General features: G+C 41.1%; 1 protein-coding gene across 1 annotated transcript in view; it reads right to left on the bottom strand.

Moving 5' to 3' along the window:
* Rora (RAR related orphan receptor A) overlaps window positions 1-16,754 on the bottom strand; it is a 671,520-nt gene that overhangs the window by 515,181 nt on the left and 139,585 nt on the right. The window lies entirely within an intron of this gene.

The raw sequence follows: 16,754 nt of genomic DNA, 5'->3' as shown, positions 1-16,754 counted from the left end.
CATGGCACACACCTGGAAAACACAGTAATATAAGGTGTGAAGGGTGAGAACTCTTGGACCAGAAGTGTTCCCCAGGGCTGCCCTGGAGCACCAGGCTGGCCTCGGGAGACCCTGAATCCACGCACCTCTGCATGGCACCAACAGCACAGCCTTTCCCCTTGGAGAATAAATAGCATGAATATCTTCCCACCATGGAGCTGCCCATGCCCCCAAATAAAAATTTATGCTCCACAGAAAACAAGAATTCTCTTCAATGAAGCTTATCTTATTTTATAAAAAGCAAGGTTATACAAAAAGATGTTGGAGGGGAAAAAGCAGACAGAAGACAGCCACTGCTCCATGAGAACACGCTGGAATGTAAAAGTGTAACTTGATAAAGCAAGAAGTTCCCCAGAACTCTGTGTAAAGTTAATGTTTGATACACTTTATTTTGTATTTTCTAAATATAAAGAGTAGTTCAAGGTTACCTGACCCTGTAACTATACAAAAGGGGTCTTTGTACCTCAGCATGAATAACTAGCAGTGAGATAAAGGGTAAAATAGTAAAATCCTTGGAATCTTTTTGAAAGTTTCTAAAACTTCAGTCTTCTCTACTTTAAAATGGGGATATTTAGTGGTGACTGCTAAGAATTAGATGGCTAATACACATAAAGTGTTTACTGCCTGTCACATAATATGTGTTCAAGAAACTAAAAGAATAAGGACACTGAAAGACAGCTTTTCAACCAAAAAAAAGAAAAAGAAAAAGAAATCAGGTTTCCCAAGAAAAATAAGCCAGCATTACAGGATAACCTAGAGCATGTTTGGCCTACCTACTGAAAATGGAGAAGTGCTGGGAGAGCCAGTTCTAAACCTGGTCCTGAACTACCTGACTGTGTGTGCACAGGGCATTTCACTTTGCCTTGCTGGGCCTCTCTCTCATTTTAGAATAAAGCATGAACACAGTGTGTACTGGGTAATGTCACAAGCCCCTTCTAGCCATGACGTTCTGGACCCAGGCTCTAGGACAGTTGTGAGGGAAAAATTCAACCCAGATAATTTTATACACCATAAGTAGAAGAAAGGGTCATGGGGCTCACTTGGTCACATTATGTCACTAGCCCTCAGCATTTGGGCAGGGAGTGCCCGTGTGTGCTTATACATCCCATTTTGAAGGGAAAGATACCAACTCACATCACACCATTGAGAACAACTATGATTTGCTTGAGCTAAAGTTCCTACCAAAAAAGTTTGTCAAGACAATTTTAGTCTATACCTCTGAGTGCCAAATATTTGAATAATTCTTTATTTTTGCACAACTTTGCAATATAAAGGCACATTTTCAGGACCCATTCTTATTGACTTTATGAGACTAATGATATGAGACTATCATATTGCATCATACCCCTGTGTAACTCAAGTAATCTGGGAGTATACATAAGAAGCTTGTTAAAAATACAGACATTTCCCACTTCATATTGATTCGGTAGGTGTGTTGAGGAGCACAGGGATGTGTTGTTTGTTTGTTTTGCCAACGGGGATTGAACCCAGAAATACTTACCACTGAGCCACATCCCTAGCCCTTTTCATTTTTTATTTAGAGACAATTTCCTAAGTTACTTAGGGCCTTGCTAAGTTGCTGAAGGTGGCTTTGCACTGACGATCCTCCTGCATCAGCCTCCTAAATTGCTGGGATTATAGGCACACACCACCATGCTCAGCCAGGATGGGTGTTCACAACATCCAGGTTAATGGTTCACACTGTGGTTAAAAAAAACAAAAACAAAACAAAACAACAACAACAAAAAAACTCTCATGGATTTCTTTGGTAGAAGCCACACAGGTGGCCGAGAGACCACCATTACCTGAATTGAAGCTCCTTTACTTCCCCGGTCATGAAGTAGGAAGAAAAGGTACTACCCAACTTTCCTTCCCCTTCCCTGAGTCAGAAATAGAATTCTAGAATTTCACCAGGTAAGCTGACTGACTGGAAAGTAACGTATTCCCCAAGTTCCCCTCACCCCATCTCCTCAAACCCAACTGCTTCACTGCTTGCCCCTCAATTTTCTCTCTCTCTCCACCTGGGGTCTAGCAAGAATCACTGTGTTGCCAGGACATCAAACATGGAGAATCTGAGACCAACTGAGGGAAAACAGAACAAAACAAAACCCCTACATTTAAGACTCCAGGAAGTTTCACAAGCTAACAGTAATGCTATCGTTCAAAAATCAACTCAAGTGTCACTTTTCCCAGGAAGACTTCTTTGAGGACCAACCCTCTCCACAGAATCTGCTTCAGATTTCCCTCCTAGGTGATAATGTAGCCACGAAAATCTTTAACAAAAATAGCAAGCACCACCATGCCCTGTAACCATTTCATTTGGATCATGCTCCTTGCAGACAGGTGCCATTTCTATATCGACTTTACATCCTCAGACCCCCTCTGCCCAGCCTGGTTCACTCTTATTGATCTGGTCTGAACTGACATTTCCCCAAGAGAGGCTTCCCCTACTCAAGTCAAACCTCCTTTCTGTAGATGCTCATGGCCCCATCTTCTCTTTTGCTACACTTAATGATGCTGCCATTTTCCAAGTATTTCAGTGCCTGGCTGATAAATGTCTCTGACCCCCGCTGGCTTCCTGAGAGCAGCCAAGGGGATTAATATAAGGAAAGTACTCAGTGTCTCTTGAATGAGTGAATGGCCTCGGACAATGGTGTCCATCTGGGAGAAGCTGAAGAATTTCTGGCAGAGCTGGATATCTAGATAGTTCCCCTTCTAGGGAGATGCTTGGTCTCAGGGAATCTAGTGCTATAAATATGAATGCAAAATTGGGAGGGAAAGGGCCTCTCAGAACACAGCCGTGAACTGTTAAGACTTTGTTTCCATTGTCATTTCTTTCCTGCAAGACTCTGGTCTTAGTTCTTCAGCCTGACTCCATTTCATATTCTCCAGTGACTTCTCTGTTCTACCCAAGAAGCAGGGAATTTCTTCCTGTACCATGGTAGATGTTCCCTTCAGGGTTGACTGCAGCTTGGCTGAGTATCCCGTGGAAAGCCATGCTCAAGGCTCCTCTAACCAAGAAGCATTTGGGCCTTTGACTTACGTCTACTTGTTTGAAATTTACTAAAGCCTAGTGTATTCTTGGTGGCAAGGACTCACTGTGAGAAAATTCATCTGTCTCCTCACATTCCAAGTCCAGCACAAGTTTCCCATTTCCACCTACTGCCCATCTACTTTAAACAAAAAGACATTAATGACTCCGTGGTGGCAGACAGGCACTGTGGAACCAGAAACAGACAGGACAGGGCAACATGCTCCTTTTCCTTAATAACACTTTGGAAAAAGGCTAAGAATGGTAAGTACTTGTCATAACATTTAAATTTTACCAGAAGAAACTTTTTTTTTAACTGATATATTTGCATCAGTCCAAACTTATAAACTCCCTTTAGTTCTTAACCTATATAAATTGATTTAAAAGTGCCATTGTCAAGCTTTATTTTAATTATAATAAGAAATATTGGCAATGTCCTTGATGACAATGAGGGTAAGAGTAGTCATGTGTTAAGTACTTTTCTAAATTTTAAGGATTGTGATAAGCACTCCACATTCACATCTCACTTAATGATTTGAAAACGATGGTAAGGTTGTTATTTCACCCATGTTAAGAAAATCAGGAATTAGAAAGATCAGCAAAAGCTATGGTCAGAAAAATAAGTGGTGGAACAAGGAACACCAGTGTTCCTTATTCAGTGCACTGTGGGGTCATCTCAAATCATTCACAAGGATGCTGCTGTCATATTTGGGGGACAAATCAAGGTTCAAACCATCCCACTCTTGTATCTTCATTCCACCTATTATCAACTTCTCAAATAAAGGGTACTATATTTCTTGGTTTGCCTTCATGGTCACATCTTAAATCCCTTGGCTACTCTATCCATCTACCCATCTCCTTGGTTCCTTGGGTTGCTCTTAAGGCAAAGAGGTCCAGCTATAGACTATCCCATGAGTGGCCAGAGACATGCTGTTGGTTTAGAGACTAATACTCTTCATTACAAAGCATCATCTTCCTTCCAGATCAAAATCACATTTTAGACAAAGTCTTTAGAGAAATGTCTGCAATGCTTTATAAATTCATTTAATGGGTTATCACTCTTGGCTGCTCATCGCCAGCTGCAATTGGAGTTATTTTTGCCATAGACTTTGTTCATACACATGCTCTTTTATTATTATTATTATTATTATTATTATTATTAATTTTAGCACACTTGGCCCATGAAAGCTTAGTATTTCACTCCTAAAAAGATTCAGAGGTTTCACTGCACTTCTGATTATACGGAAATGTTAAACTGGACCAGCCCTAACCAAGCCTAAAGGTCTGTACTGTTTATAGTTCTCTTTCAGAGGAATAACTTTGTGTATCTAACCAGAGTTTCCTGCCTTGAAGATTATCTCCACCCTTGAGTGTGCTTCCTCTGATACTAGGTTCACTAACAATTTTAGTGGGGGGAAATACATGGGAAAATCCACCTTGTCAGTTGCATTTATTGTTAAATTCTTGTGCTAATTCTTCAAGTGTTCCATGCTGCTTGACAATCTTAGATTAGACTTCAGAATATTTCATTGCTCTGTGCATCTCAGTCTACACAAATGAGGCACAGTTGGTGGCTGTGCAATTGTCCTATAATTTTGAGCCACCCATTTAGTAAATGAAGATGTTCAGGAAAGAATGGGAGTACTTTACCATGTCGAGTCTCAGCTATGGGAATGATGACATCCAACCTTGGGGGTGCGGCTCTGTTCTTGCTTAGCTCATTAGCTCAAGATCTGTGGCACATCACCCAATAAATTAGCAAAAATTGTACTGGGCACACAAGCAGTTAAAGCCATTCCTCCACTGGATAAGATGCAGAAACAAGTACTCTTGAAAAACAAAGAGAAATTAGTCTGATAATGAAAAACCACTGAAAGCAATTTATGAACCATCCCCCTGACATTATATAAACTCTTAATATGCTGTACGTAATTCAGGATCAGTCTCTTTTTTATTTCCTCCTTTCTAATCATACACCTTTGTAGCAGCATTACTGACACTTGAATCTATTTCTTACTGCTTCACAGGGATACACAATAGCAAAAGCAGCTATGCCCTGAATGAAGCTAATAGCTTGTTCTGTTTATTCAATGGTTTGCTGCTAGTAATTAAAAAAAAAAAAGTAAAAAGATTGATCAGCCAGTTGTGAAACCAAATATTCGCAGAATCCAAGCACTTATGTAAAACCTAAAATTGTAGCTGCATGCCCTAAAAAAACAAACTAGATGATCACCACAAATAAAAAGAACTTAAATGGTAAAACTATCATTTCCTTCAAAACTGTACTAGCCAAGAAAAAAGTTTTGCAAAATAAAATTGGGTGGAGGATATAATGAGCAGGGAGTCATGGCATCCCAAAGGAGAGAGAAGCAGAAAAGAAATTTCAGAAAGGATAGCAAATTAGTTTAGCAAAGTCACAATGAGAGAGGGCAGACAAAAATAAAGGCAAAGGATGTAGCGTCCAGGGAAGAGGAAGGGGCGAGTGGAAACAGCTGGAATTGCTCAGCTGTGTCAACATTCGGCTGTTTCACAGATTGACTAGCAAAGTGTCATCTGAAACCAATTACATTCCCAAAACCCCACGGACCCAGTTCATAACATTGATTAATCCACATTGTGAAAAAGTCCCCAAGCAAAACTAGAACAGCTGTCAGCCCTTGGAGCTCAAAAAACAGCAATTGCTTAAGGAAAAAAAAAAAAAAGAAGAAGAAGAAGAAGAAGAAGAAACCCCCCTCTTGAAATTTTAGGGATTTTTAGAAGGTGTGCCTACTGAAACAGATGATTGATTGAAAATGACTCCACCCTGTGTCTGTTTGAGCCTAACGCACTATAATTAGAAAAGCAGGGTCATGATCAAATGAACTCACAGTCCATTCCCAAAGTCAGAACACAATTGCCTCCAAGTCCATAATACCTTGTCTTTTTGCTCCCTCTTTGGGAATTACACTGAAATTTTATTTTTTTCAAATATGTTTAGTTTTTTCTTGTATTTTCAATGTATTAATCTAGTCCTTTTGGGTCAATAAAATGTGTGTGTGTGTGTGTGTATATATATATACATAAATATGAATATATATATATTTAACAAATCATATTTTTGCTTATATTTTACAGAAGTGGAAGTATTCACAATGCCCTTGGTTTGCAAATATCTGACTTGTGACTCAGTTAAACATGCAAATGGCTACCACACCTCCTTGATGTGTGACTATATAGGAGGAGCTCATAAGGCGTTCACGCACACCTGTGTGACCCCAGTGGCGCTCATATATCCATGCCATTCATCAAAACCTCTGACCAAAGATGACAGAACTCATGCAAAAGTCTTGACTTTGCCTCTGAAGCTGGGGCAATTAGAAATCCAACCACCAGATACTGTAGGAGACTCCAACACCATATAAGTGCCCATGGGTGGCTCCCCAAGAAGTCTCCATTTCTGTAGTCCCTGACCTGAAATCACCATCTAAGGCTATAGAAGATGTAGGACTTTTCCCCACAGAAATTAAATGCATTTATTTGCTCATTCATTCAGCAAACATTTATTGAAGGTTGCACCCAAGAAAAGCACTGGAATGTATGGTTTACAAAATATTTTCACATGTTGACAACTATAGGCATCAATCAAAACTCAGAACAGTTTAGTGACCTGCACAGGGTCACATAAATAGTAGTTCTTGCAGTTTGTACTCACACCCAAAACTGTCTCTTACCTAATTCTGTGCTCTTTTTTTTTTTTTTTTAATGCACGTCTCCATTATGCTTGCCATAGGCTTTCATAAGCTAGCTGGAGAACCTAAAAGCATGCAAAATATAGTTCCTACCAGGAAATGCATTCTGTTACCAAAAAAACTGGGTAAAATTGGACTTTAAGAACATAAGCGGTTTATATGTTCAGATTCCATTCTATTTTTGCTGTCTCCTCTGTAAATACTCCATAAGTAATCAAATGGTCTCCTCTGTGGCAAGCCACTCTGTAACTGCAAATTTTATGAATTGGAAGGATGTCCTTCATGCACTGATCTTTTTTTTCCATATACTTATGCATATGTCTCATGGCACAAACCTACCAGTATGAGATTACCTCTCTCCAACTCAAATCATTCAGAGAAATACTAATCTTGATTTCATTGGCATATCTTTAGATTTGAAAAAGAAAAGAAACAAAAAATAACCCACAATTCTTTGTGCCATGCAAAGAAATATGGGTTTACTCTTTAGATTTCAGAATTGGAAGACCAAAATTAATCATAACAAGAAGTTATTTCAGATATAAAGACAAAGTTCTTCAAATAGTAGTAACATCTCTATCAAGTTCAGAAGGATGTATGTTTTCATGTGTAAGTGATGGGGTAGGGGGGTTTGAATATGCATCATACATGAGCTTGTCATTTCTTGGCATGTTACAAATTAGACACAATTTTGATGAGCTTTGTGGCTTATTGCAAAGATTTGCTCTTGGGGTAAAAATGAGACAAGAATAGGGTTAGACTGATTGCATCTTTTAAGCCAACAACTAAGTATGAAAGGAGATATTATTAATGAAATCCATCATCACCCCCAACACACACATACTATCACTTTTATTACATTCCAGCAACTGTCCATGATATGTACTTGCAAGATTGATAAGCATTCCAAGACTTCTAAGTCAGCAGGACCATTTCCTCCTCCTAAACCTATAGTGACATGTCATACAATGACAAAATCTAGTAAGTCCCTCAGCAACTAAGGTGAACGAGGTGGATAGGGACACTCTTTAGTCTGTTGCAGGAGTACTCCAAGGTCTGATGGAGTCTCCTCTTCAAATTCCCATGGTTCTCAAACTTCCTTAGTTTATGGTGCCTTTGTGTTTAAGTAACTTTTTTCACAGTCCCCTTAGATGAAGAGAGATACCTACCAATTACATATACCAGTAGTTAGTTTCAAAGAATCTATGCCGAATCTGACAGATGTTGCTGTGTTGCCTTGGAAACTTAAAAAAAAGTGCTTTCTTGTGCATTTGTTGCAGCCTACAGTTTAGGAAGTATGGCCTTAATCTTTCAAAGGAGATGAAACTAGAACATTGAGAAACGTTTCCAGGGTGTATCATCTTCATGATACTTTCTCCTAGAACAGTTGAGTAAAATAATGAGAATTTATATTCATCACTGTAGGAAAAGAGGTGATTTTGATAAATTATAAGCAACTGGCAGATCTGGTGTATTTCCTTATGAGGATCTGATTCCTTCAGATCAATGTTAGACCATAATAACAGAGTTTCTAGCAAGAATCTCTGTGAACCCATTTGCAGATGTGTGCCTATAGTTTAGTTAAGCAATAGTTTCTTTCTGAAATAACAGATAAAGAATGATTGCCTATATCCTATATCTATGTGTAGTACTCAGGGAACATTTGGGTACTGCAGGACTAGATCTTGAACAGAGTAGGTGCCAACTATGTGTTTGAATTAATAACTTCTTTCTGGATGGCATGTGGATAGTTTTATCTTCAAGGAACTTCTCTAATGGATACTACTCCTATCATTCTTTAGTCTCATTTTTTTTTTAAGTTGCAAAGTAGCAAAAATATATCTAGCACTGCAGCTAAGGCCGCATATAAAGGCACAGGCTTAGTCTCCAGAGACCACTTAGATGAAATGAGATCATAGTGTGTTGGCATGTCTTGAGGGGAGAGGGTCCTATGGACTTGTTCACTAATGTGGATTTACCTGGAAGTTCCATTACATAATTGGCTTTGTTCTTGAGTAGCAAACCACTGAAACCTCATGGCACTCACATTTTATTGTTCAACTCAATTGAATAGTAGGCAAAGGTTTGGTAGTAAGAAACCAGGAAATACTAACTTAGGTGCATTGAAGTGAACTTCTTGATATTCTAGAAAACTAATGTGCCAGATACCTGGGAATGGCTTTTGACATTTAGAAATGTTTGGCATTTGTGGTGTGGAAATTGTGTTAACTCCAGAAACCTGAACTTTTGTTTTTTTTCTTTTAAAATGGGTCTACCCTCATATAGTCTGTCCCTAACCTGAAGATGGCTAAAGCACAATCACGCTGATGTGGGAATTAGCTTGAGAAGGGAATTCATGTGTCCCTATTTAACTTTTGCCTTATTTTGTCTCAGATACTGACGATTGAGATGAGAATTTCATTTTGGGGTTTTTCTCAACTTTGCCCAAGTCCATTTCCCTTTACCTCTCAGGCCCAAGTGGATGAAACTCCCTGGGGTTGAGACAAGTCATATTTTGCAACATAAGCGGTGACACTATTCCTAAGCAATTCATCTCATCTAAGACTTTGAAACACCCATCAATGACAGTGCTGTAAGGAAGCTGGGCCTAGGCCACCTCCAACACCATTCCCACCTGAAAGGGTCCACGTTTTTGAGATGTGTGCTGATAGTGATGCTACATTGAGTGTCTTGATCTTAAGTAAAACAGGAGCATTAAGGAAGCTTGTGGCTTATGCAGTACTCCTGCTCTCTGCCTCCTCTCCCTCACAATCCAATGAAGGCCTTTAGTACATGAATCTCCAGACATTGCTCAGAGGAGCCACTTGGAGCACGGAAGAAGGAAGACGCCTTGGCCAGTCTGTAGCCAGTTGTACGGCTTAGCAGACCTGGACAGCCTGTTCTTGCTCAGCTTCCTTTGTGCAGTATATCAAGGAAGGATACATTTGATGACGTTGAGTAGTGGGTAAGAAACTACCTTTCCAAAGTCTTTTTTTACTAAAAAATTACCTGGAGTCTGCCCAGACCTAAATCCTAAAACTTGTTTTTCCAGAAACTCCAGTAGCATGGAAACACTTAATGTTATTTCCTTGTAGATTTTGCCCAATTCTGAGTTTTTAAATGGACTCTATTCAATCTTCAAAACTATATTACAACCAATGATATGAACCAACACCATGTTCCTATGGTCTTCCCCAGGGACCTATGGTGTATGTGAGCATGTGGCTATGTATATCTTGACCTCCTTTAGTTCACAAAAAAAATAGGAGAATTAGTTCACAAAAGAATAGGGTTAGACTTAAGAAAATAAGAATCGTTTACAATTTATAAAAAAAAAACAATGTAATTTACAATAACTTTTGCTAATCAAAATGTACAGATTCCAACTTATATAGAATTTCATTTAGGCCTTTTAGGATAGATTCATTTGAAGATCACAGTTCCTGAGATAGATGATGTCTGTGTTCAGCACTCAGTTATAATCTTTGCACCCCAACTCTTTTGGGGTAGGCTGGAATATGGAAATGTGCACAGTTTTGCCTCCACCGCCTTTGGTATTATCCGATATTCTAAAATCACAACAAAAATATAAATTTGTTATTGTACTCCTTATGGGCTCATCAATGCCAAAGTCCATTGAGGGGACAGAGAGAAGGGGGCATGATACAGGTAATGATATCTTTTCATGAAAAGAAAGAACTGAAAATTCCTTGGCTTTCTTTCAGTAACATATAATTTGTAATGTTCTTCCCCTCATTTACAATCCTGTCCATGTATAAACAGTAATTTGCTCTTCTAAACACATACTGTAGTTAGAGTTCTGTTGGGAGCAATTGGTGTTCTTTATCTGTGACATCATGAGCATTTAAAAAACAATAATTATAAATATCCTCCAGGGTGAAAAAAATAGAAGAAGGAATTAGAGAATCTGTCTAGAGACTTGATTGTTGTTTCTGATTACACTTTTGGTGTCCTGCCTCCACCCCCATCTCAACAAAATTAAGTTTGTCTGTTTAAATTATAATATACAAAGAGCTATGGCAGACTTAGGTCTCATCCAGGCACTTAAGGCTGCAAGGTATATGTTTGCACACTACACAAATAGACCACTGGGTAAAAGGCACCTTCTCAAGTTATCTAGTATGCAACCTACACAGTCTTATTCAGCCACCCTGCTCAGCCCCAAGAGCCCCTCATGATGGATGGAACACAGTAATGGGCATGTGGATATCTCCAGCCAAAAGTCACATTCATTACTGGCTAGGCATTAGCATTGGGCATCCAGGAAAATAGAAAAAAAAAAAAACCTGGGGTCAAGGGAGCAATAAGAGAACAGGGCTAGACTTTGGCAAGAACATGAGAAGTCACTCAGGTCTTGCTTAGATAAGCCAGGGTGGAGGACAGACTCCAGCCCTGGCTGGTGGCAGGTAATCATAGTTTAGGCATAAGGTCAATGGTGGGGACCAGACACATGCCCAAGTGTCCCTGCGTGCACGTGTGCATACAGACACACACACACACACAGACACACACACACACACACACACACACACACACACACACACACACACACAGGTTTTAGTGGCTATAGTTCATGGACTGGGGTGGACCAGCCCCACGATACACTTCAGATCCACCTGGTGTTAGGACTAGGGCTTCTGAGATGCTGCCAGTTTAGGCCAAAGTTATGCTACATCCCTGGCATTTTAAACCCACAAATCCACCTGTTCAACAGACCCCTAGATGACTCATAAAAGTAAGTTGAAACAACCGCCCCCTTGGAATCTCTCTCCATGAGCCCCCATCTCAGCTCCTTCCCAGGCAGGCCGCTTCCTATTTGGTGACTCATTCGTATTTCCTCTCGTCCTCAGCCTTCCCACACTACCTTCTGTTCGGCCCACTCGCTCGGGACTGGCCCCAAGTACCGAGCTGGCTGACTGCCCACACCTGCCATGAGGAGCCATGGCTGCCCCTGGGGGTCCTCTGGGCTTGCTACTGATCTCGGCACTCGGAAACTGAAGGAAAAAAATTACTAAAGTAATACAGATTCTCACACATATAACTCATTAGCATTTTCAGAGTGGCTTCTCAGTGACCAAGGAGGGAAGGAACTTCTCTCATCTTTTTCCAGTGTGTGTGTACTATAAGGAAGGAGGCTTTCTCTCTGTTCTCCCAATGGAAGGGATTGATTAGGACCTGAACATCCACCTCTACTCCTTGTGGCTCCTTGCCAGTGGAAGATCATGTCCAGTGTACCAGGCTGGGGCCTGACTATCACTCGACCATGATCGTAGCAGCGAAATTGCTGTCTTGTGTAGCCTTCTAAGTTCACCTTTTTCTTATTCTGGCATCTATACTTGGCAGGAGCTCTTCAGGTTCTTGTCTTTCTGTGGTCCTCCTGCCCTGGCCTTGGTCAAACTTGGGGTTCCAGTCACTTATGCTCAGGCTGGTGGAGTAACGGGATGTGGGCCCTGCCCCTGGCTGGAGATGGGAGGCCTGCTTTAGGTTGGTGTGACTCAGCCTTGTGTTCCCCAGGTCTTCCCTAGAGAAGACCTGCAGGGTGTGTGCACAAGTGGGAACACACGCAAGTCTGTAAAGGCATCAGCTTAATAAATCAGTGAAGTCCCTTGCTCCCACTGGGCTTGTTGGGAAGGCATCTTGAGCCAGAAATCTAAGTGAAGAAATGAGGGTTTGGATTTGGGCAAAATCCCATCCCCACTCCTATCTCAACTGAGCAGACTGTCCTATGAAACAGGGCAGGTATAATTATCTCAGTTTTTGAGATGGGGAGATTTAGCTCCAGCTGAGCTTAATGAGGTTAATGTTTTTTCCAGAGTCCCAAAGTGACCAGAGGAGACCTGTGTCCTGACCTGAGTCTTCCATGTCTAAACCTCCTCTCATTATACCATAGCTGCTAAGATTAGGAGCCAAACTTCGTGCGCTTCTCTGCCTCAACAGACATACTCAGTGGAGGATCAAGGAGACATTCCCATCAAGGAAAGAACTGTCCCATATCACACCACCTCTAGGTTGTCTTGTGGAATTACTTGATTCCTTGAGCTGCCAGATAGCCCTAAACATTGAAAGGAGGGAAGTCCCATGTAGTTCCACTGTTGAGGCAGTAGGGAGGCTGGGTCAAAGCTTGCTGTCACCTTCATAAAGCTCCCAGTTGCAACCTTTGTAGATTTGCCACTGCCGAATGTGTCTCTCCTCTTCACAGAAGGAAGTCCTAGAAGATGCTAAAGGTCCAGCAGGGATACAGACCAGTGATTCTCTAACATGAGCATGCCTCAGAAACACCTGGAAGGCCTGCAAGATCCCCCAACTTCTGGGCAGGGCCAGAGAATGTGCATTTGTAACATATTCCCAGGAGATGATGTTGCAGCTGGTTCAATGTCCACACTTGGAGAACCAATCATCTACAGTGACTTGTCTCTTCTCAGAGCCTTGCTTATTGCTCTACAAGGAGCAGGTGTATTTATTGAGCAAACATTAAGGAAGGTGTCCCTTGATATCTCAACAAAAATATTTAAGCAGTTTCTATCACCAGTTCTGCCTTAGACCCAGTGGTATAAGTGAGATAAAAGTGCCTGCCCTCTAGGAACACAGAAGCTGAAGGCAGACAGGATTCATGTGGCCACGCATAGGAAGATAAGGCCACCATCATCAAATTATGATAAATCCCATAGCATAAGACAAAAGGCTTACAATAGAGACTGCAAGTTTCCTTGGGAGGTCTCGGAAGTTTCCACTTTTTAATTTTCAGAGATACCATCATTCTGCCATGGATCACTGTGCAGATGTTACGGCTGTATTTAATCACAATTCTAAAGTCAGATTGGGCTGCTCCAACCTAAGGGCACAAGTGAGTCCTTGAACTGCCGTCCAGTGGCTCTGACAGGCGGGCATAGCTGCAGAAGGCAGTTTCAGAAACCCGTTTAAATGTGGGTGACTCATGGTATCAAAGATCCCTGAACTGTTCAGCTAAGCAGAGGAATCATCAGGATAATGATCATTTTTCACTCTACCCCCTCCCTTGCTTGTTCAAAGCAAAAAGCCCTTAATTGCTTCTTGAACTGCACACAAGTGGGCCGTTGACTGTGACTGTAATTCAGCATGGAGAAGCAAGGAAAACACTAAAACAGATTTTGTTGAAGCAATGTCTTAAGCAGAGAGAACACTGCAGTGGGATCAGCAGGCACAGGACACTGTTTAGTGGAGTGAGGTCTGCTTAAAGCACAGCTGGAGATATTGTCCGCAGTGGAAGTTAATCTTTAATTGTAGATGATACCAGGTATGATTGAGGGGGGTATACTATTAGGGACATGGGGAGAGCCGAGAGTGGTAAAAGGAAGAACAACCTGAATGGGAGAAGGAATAGAAATCCATTTAGAAGGATTCAACATTTTGGATGCTGTGGCAGATTCAGGTTCCTGATGAAAAAGACACTGTGTAAGGAAACCCAAGGATTCTGAATTTATTCTTATGCCATTTAACATCCTGCTACAACCATGTAAAAAGATGCCCTATGCCTCAAGAACTCCGAACCATTTTCTTCCATCTAGATTGTGTGTACCTAGAAAAGGCTAGAGACACGAAGAGGAGGCAGGAACAGCCTTGCCAGGACTTCCTGGTTCACTGGTCATTCCACCCAAAGCCATGGCCATCTCCAGCACTGGCTTCAGGGACTGAAAAAGGGATTCCCACACTGAAAGCCGATTGCCAGTTATAAGCCTTTTGTAAATATTTCTCTCCCTGTTTACCTAAGAAAGATTCAGGCCTTCCAAGAAAAGTCTTCCTTTGAGAAATGTACCTTTTTACTTCTCTGTGCTGTTAGGTCTCTGAAAGAAAAATCAATGCCTGGCACTTGTCTAAGCCTCCCATCCCACTCCACCCAGAGGACCCTTCCTCCCTTAGATGTCTGCACTATCCTGTGCAGGGAGTTCTTCATTCCTGTGCCCTCACAGCAGACCCACCCTGACAGACTGCTCTACATCCTTGCACCAGGGGAGGGGAAGGTGAGGGCTCCACTCCTGTCTTCAGTCTTTCACAGAATGACTCTCTCATGTCCTCAACAGCGCTAAATAGCAACCTTGCTTTCAGAGAAAGCCTTGGTGACAAGAACAATTGGTCTTGTACTAGGAAAAGCCCAATACTACTTCCTAGGGAAGCAATGACCCAATGATAAGATAAAAGCAGCTGATCATAATTTGCATCTACTGAGTACTTATAAGTCTACATGAAGGGATTTAAACAGATATTCTCCTGCAATAAGAACTGCAGGGTAGACCCTATCACAATCCCCATTTTACAGAGGGATAAGTGATACAGTGCAAGAATAAACAGATTGCAGAAGCCAAGGTGATGGTTACAAAGGGGTTTGAATGTCTACAAATGCTTGGCAATGAGGTAATTGTTATTAGTGTACTATTGGAAAACTTTGTAACAACTCTACCAGGTGAGCTCTTTTATCCTCCTTTAACAGACAAGGGAATTTAGAGTCCATAAGATTGAGTAACTTGCCAAAGTTTCCACAACTGGTGGGTACAAGTGATTAAATTAGAAAGTCCACATGCTTCCAACTTTGCCTTCCTGGCTCCACTTGGCCAAGATCCACTTATGAACCAATATATGGGTTTAATACCATCCTTCTCCTAGTTAATTACACACAAACACACACACACTACACACACACACCCCCCCACACACACACACACTACACCCCCCCCACACACACACACAACTAATTCTAATCCAGGACCATACTACTAAATATTTTATATATGTTCTGGGCATCACCAATTCATTTGTCATTGTCTTAACATTCTGCATATTAAAGGTAATCACTATAAAAAACAATTAAATATAAATTCATACTGGTGATATCATTGATGGATCAATTAAAAAGACTTAAGTGATTTATCATTGCTAGATCTTAGATGCAGTTCTATGCTGTTCATCAAGTTCATAAACTTTTCCATAACAATACCCTGGCTTTATTTCATGGATGGCAACAATTAAAACCCCACCTGTATAATTAAGCAGCAGACAAGGATTACAAGTGCTTGTTAGTAGTTGATGTAAACATTGACTAGTCCATCTCCTGATTGACTTACCCAGTTTCTGAATTACATTAAAAAGTACAGAATTTCAATGTCATTTTAAAATTTCTTATAAGCTCTTGTGAGAAGGATAGTAAAAAGGAAGAGAGGGAGAGTAGTGCTTCAGTTAGCATACTTGATGAGAAGGCATAACATGTGCTGATCTGGTCCCATGAGCTTTACTCTTGCTGGCCTGGGCACTTCTGGATGAAGGTGCTGAAAAGCTCATGTTTTGAATCAGACTTGGTTTGAAATCTGGCTGTATTGCTTTTTTTAGTGTATAACCATGACAAGTCATTTAAAACCTTGAGGGCTCAGTTTCCATATTGACAGGTAGAGACAACAATACTTTGAACAGGCGGGAGGAGTGAGCACATCATGGATAGAAAGAGGCCAACATGTATGCAGCATGTAGGCTGGATCATTATTGTCGAGGACCTAGAATGGTGTGGGACAAAAGGAAGTTGGCTGGCTAGCACTGCTTCTCTCTTGTTCAGGACTTTGAACTCTTTCCTTAATTAAGCCTCTCTCTTGCCTACTACCTTTGCAAACCTCTCCTGGTTAGCCTTTACTCCTCCTTCAGCTGCATCAAAACCTCCATTTGCACTTCTCCCTGCAACCCTTACCTGATCACCATAGCACCTAGGCTTGCCTATATCTCAGCACTTGTCAATCACCTTAAAGAGTCCCTAATTTCTTGCCTATATTCCCTACCAGAGAGTAAGAATCTCCAGGGTAGGGCCTTGTGTTAGTACTCTGTCCCCAACTCTGAGTAAAACAGTGGACAGCAGCAGGTGTCAGGTGTCCCATAACCATTTGTTCAGAAGATGAATGGATGAATGCAAATAGAAACTG

Source organism: Ictidomys tridecemlineatus, chromosome 5 (genome assembly GCF_052094955.1).
Source record: "Ictidomys tridecemlineatus isolate mIctTri1 chromosome 5, mIctTri1.hap1, whole genome shotgun sequence".
Lineage (NCBI taxonomy): Eukaryota > Metazoa > Chordata > Mammalia > Rodentia > Sciuridae > Ictidomys > Ictidomys tridecemlineatus.
Note: the sequence above shows the minus strand (reverse complement) of the source record. Positions and strands in the feature narration are given on the sequence as shown.